General features: G+C 43.1%; 1 pseudogene; it reads left to right on the forward strand.

Annotated features, from left to right (window-relative positions):
• The first annotated feature begins 256 nt into the window (after nucleotides 1–256).
• Nucleotides 257–917, forward strand: LOC100599849 (annotated as a pseudogene).
• Nucleotides 918–4,830: the final 3,913 nt, after the last annotated feature.

Genomic DNA, 4,830 nt, shown 5'->3' on the forward strand with positions numbered 1-4,830 from the left:
GTACAAATGGAACAACTCACTCATGTGATTTACTCAAAACTTTCAGCATTTTAATTATGGCCAATTTCTAGATTGAACACTTCAGTAGTTATATATGAATAAAGATATAAATCCATTATTAAGGTTAATGAAATAAGGACAGGTTCAGCTTCATACACATAATAAGTCACATTCTTTGCCATTTCAGTTTTGGTGAGGACAAGAGATGCCTATCTTTCTTCATCACAGGGATACCTTCCTAATATTCTCTCCTACCATGAAGCACCACTGTTGTCCAGAAGTTTCAGCAGCAGAGACTAAGCTAAGAATAAAGGAAATCATGGAGAAACTAGACCAGCTGATCCCACCCAGACCTTTCACCCACATGAACACAACCAGCAGTGCTGCACACAGCACAGCCACCATCCTCAACCCTCGAGACACGCACTACAGGGGGGACCAGCTGGACATCCTGCTGGAGGTGAGAGACCACTTGGGACATAGGAAGCAATACGGCAGGGATTTCCTGAGGGCCAGGATGTCCTCCCCAGCCCTGATGGCAGGTGCTTCAGGAAAGGTGATCAACTTCAACAATGGCACCTAACTGATCAGATTTACTTTGTTCTGGGGGGCGTCAGATACCCCTGTGTCTGCTGCTCACCCACCCCAGTGAAGGAGCATTGACTCTCTGGAGGGCGAGACACCAAGACTGTGACAGGATCATCTTCACGGGCCAGTTTTCCAGTGGCGCCTCTCAGGTCAATACTGATTGCGCTCTGGTTTCAAACTCAAGTGCTGAATTGTGCCAGTACCTGCATACCCAAGAAGCCTTCTGCATGAGGCCTCAACGTGTTCCCTGAGAGGCTGTGGCCCATGTGACTACCTGTGTTGCCTTTCACACAAGATTAAACAATCCTTCCAACACAATGTTCAAGTAGGCAGGATGTTTTCCTATAACAACTGCCCCAATCACTTTAATTAACAGCGAACATGGCAATCTTTGTGTCCAAATACACATTGGGTACCAGCCTTGTTCTTCCAAAGGTCACAGTCCTATCAGGTGACGTTCCCCACACAGCTGCTCTCTTTAGTCCTTCAAGCCTGAGGTTGGATGGCTCCCGACTATCGCGAGCCCCAGAGTGCTGCATCACCTCTTGTTGTCCTTCAACTCCACCCTTTATTAAACTTCGATGGCTACCAAGTTTGACGCTAACATCCATTTCCTGCTGGGACCCTGACTGACCCAGAGGAAGCTTCATGTGACAGGTACTGAAAGTGTTCACAAAACTGACAGAAGACAACATGGCTGGGAATTAGATGGGGCGGGGGGGGAAGTGACAAAAGATGAGGCAGGAAGGTGTCCAGGGCCAGCCGGATCATGGAAAATCTATTAAAGGAGTTTGGAATTTATTTCAAGTAAAACAGGAAGTTATCCAAGCATCCCATTCAGAAACATTTTTCTTTTTTCTTATTAACTTGTATTTCATTGAACTTATACATACACATTATCCAAAACATCAAATTGAGCTAACTACAGCATCAACTATACCAAAAAAATCCCGGCACTTTCTCCCATGCTCTCCCCTCCCCCAGATGCAACCACTTTGAATTATATAACTGTTTTAAACTATGATACGAGTTTGTTTTGCATTGCTATAAAGGAATACCTGAGAGTGGGTAATTTATAAAGGAAAGAGGTTCATTTGGCTCATGGTCCCACAGGCTGTATAAACATGGCACCAGCATCTGCTTCTGACGAGGCCTCAGGAAACTTCCACTCATGGAAAGCAAAGGAGGACCCAGCATGTCACATGGCAGGAGAGAGAGCAGGAGAGACAGGAGGTGCCAGCCTCCCTTAAACAACCTGCTGTCACCTGAACTCAGTACCACTCAAAGCCACAGGGAGGGCACTAAGCCATTTGTGAGGGATCAGCCCCCATGAGCCAAACACCTTTCGCCAGGCCCCACCTCCAATATTGGGGATCACATTTCAACATGAGATTTGGAGGGGATAAATATCCAAACCATACCAACTATTTACCACCACACTTTCTAAATATCGTGCTTATGTATCTTCTTCAGCTACATGAATCTCAGTTTTCTGAACAAATGATGAGTTGATTTTTTTTTAGGTGAAAGAAGCCCAGAGGCAATCCAGGGCCGAGACAGCAGCTAGCTCCCCATTACGCCATCAAGGACCTCTCTGAGACCCCTCTTTCTGCTCAGCCTCCCTGACATGTGACTTTCTTTCTCATGCTTATGGCCTCGGAGTCTCAAGAGAGATGTGCTCCCTCTGGCTATGCAACTGTGTTCCAGGCAAGAAGAGGAAGGGAAAAGAGTGACAGACAAAGGCACGTTCCAGACACATCTGCCCACTTCTAACAAGGCTTCCTAGAAGCCCCACCCAGTGACTTCTGCTCATGCAGAACTGGCCAGAATGTGTAACACAACCACTCTTAGTGGCAATAAAAGCAGGAAAATTCGTATTTTTCCAGTAAGCATATTGCCACCCTACATTGTTAGTAGGAAGGATTCTGAGTAGGTCGCCAACAATGCTTACGACACTGTTATTTCTTGGTTTATCCATCTTGGTATTTTCTATTAATTTCCTCAGTTGGTAGTAGAAGACTTCATTCTCTTCACACAGTTCACTTTCCTTCACTACATTTTCTCATTATAATTATTTACAGTGTTTAAATCAAGTTAGTGTTTACATTACTAATTAAATTTTAATATCTGCTGAGCCAAGTAGTACACCTTCTCTTCTCTGCCCAAAAATTTGTAATTTTTTTTTTTTTTTGAGACAGAGTCTTGCTCTGTTGCCCAGGCTGGAGTGCAGTGGCGTGATCTAGGCTCACTGCAAGCTCCGCCTCCCGGGTTCACACCATTCTTCTGCCTCAGCCTTCCCAGTAGCTGGGACTACAGGTGCCCGCCACCACACCTGGTTAATTTTTTGTATTTTTAGTAGAGACGGGGTTTCACCGTGTTAGCCAAGATGGTCTCGATCTCGTGACCTCGTGATCCACCTGCCTCGGCCTCCCAAAGTGCTGGGATTACAGGCATGAGCCACTGTGCCCAGCAATTTTTTATTTTACTAAAATTAATAATTGTCTTTTTTATTTGCTTGGTTTTCTATGTATTTATCTCTAATTTGTCGACATCCTGTATCATATCTGCCAAATTTCTCCAAATTTTATTTTCCAAAATACCAGCACTATCAGATAATGTGCCAAGTCCCTCTTTATGCCTGCAGAAATCTTTCCCAGAGTCCTTTATTCATCTATTCCTGTTGGCAATGACTGCTTTCTAACCGTGGCTCAGCTATCAACATGGGACTCCTTCACCACTACTCTTGGAAACATCTATTGTTTTCTGAGTTCACTGTTCACTTGGCCCAAGCATATCTTCTAAAAACTTTCTAAGAAAGGGAAAAAAGGCTGGGTGTGGTGGCTCACACCTGTAATCCTAGCATTTGGAAGCCTAAGGCAGGAGGATCACTTTGAGACCAGCTTGGGCAACAAAGGGAGACCCATCACTACAAAAAATTAAAAATTAGCTGGGCATGGTGGTGTGCACCTGTAGTCCCAGCTACTTGGGAAGCTAAAGGGGGAGGATCACATAAGCCTAGGAGTTCGAGGCTGCAGTGAGCTATGACTATGATCACACCACTGCACTCCAGCCTGGGTGACAGAGCAAGACTCTGTCTCAAATAAATACATAAAATGGAAAAGAAAATTTTATTTTTACTTCTTGCATATCTAAAAATATCTTCATTCTACCTTTACATTTGTTGGATTATTTGGCTGGGTTTAGAATTTTAGATTTATAATAATTTTCCACCAGAACTTTAAAGTCTGTTACTTGCTGGCTCTTTGTAACTACAGAGTTCAGTGCCATTATAATTCATAATACATGCTATGTTATCTGTTTTTCTCTCTCGCTCCTTTTTTCTCTTAAAATCATCTCTTTATAATGGTGTTATAACATGACTTTGGGTAGGTAGGATTAGGGACTCTTACTCTTTTTTAACTTTTAAGTTCAGGGGTACATGTACAGGTTTGTTACATAGGTAAGCTTGTGTCATGGGAGTTTGTTGTACAGATTATTTAATCACCCAGGTATTAAGTCTAGTACCCAATAGTTGTTTTTCCTCATCCTCTTCCTCTCCTCCCACCCCCAACCCTCCAATAGGCCCCTGTGTGTGTTGTTCCCCTCTATGTGTCCATGTGTCTTTGTCATTTAGCTTCCACTTATAAGTGAGAACATGTGGTATCTGGTTTTCTGTTTCTGTGTTAGTTTGCTAAGGATAATGGCCTCCAGCTCTATCCAAGTCCCTGCAAAGGACATGATCTCATTCTTTTTATGGCTGCATAGTATTCCATGGTGTATAGGTACCACATTTTATTTAGCCAGTCTATCACTGATGGACATTTGGGTTGATTCCATGTCTTTGCTACCGTGAGTAGTGTCGCAACGAGCATATGCATGCATGTGTCTTTATAACAGAATGATTTATATTCCTTTGGGTATATACCCAGCAATGGGAGTGCTGGGTCGACTGGTATTTCTATGTTTAGGTCTATAAGGAACTGTCACACTGTCTTCCACAATGGCTGAACTAATTTACACTCCCACTAACAGTGTAAAAACATTCCTTTTTCTCCACAATCTTGCTGGCATCTGTTGTTGTTTTTTGTTTGTTTTGACTTTTTGTAATAGCCATATTGACTGGGGTGAGATGGTATCTCACTGTGGTTTTGATTTGCATTTCTCTAATAATCAGTGATATTGAGCTTTGTTTTCATGTTTGTTGACCATGTGTGTCTTCTTTTGAAAAGTGTCTCTTCATGT

This window comes from Nomascus leucogenys, chromosome 15 (genome assembly GCF_006542625.1).
Source record: "Nomascus leucogenys isolate Asia chromosome 15, Asia_NLE_v1, whole genome shotgun sequence".
NCBI classification, from domain to species: domain Eukaryota; kingdom Metazoa; phylum Chordata; class Mammalia; order Primates; family Hylobatidae; genus Nomascus; species Nomascus leucogenys.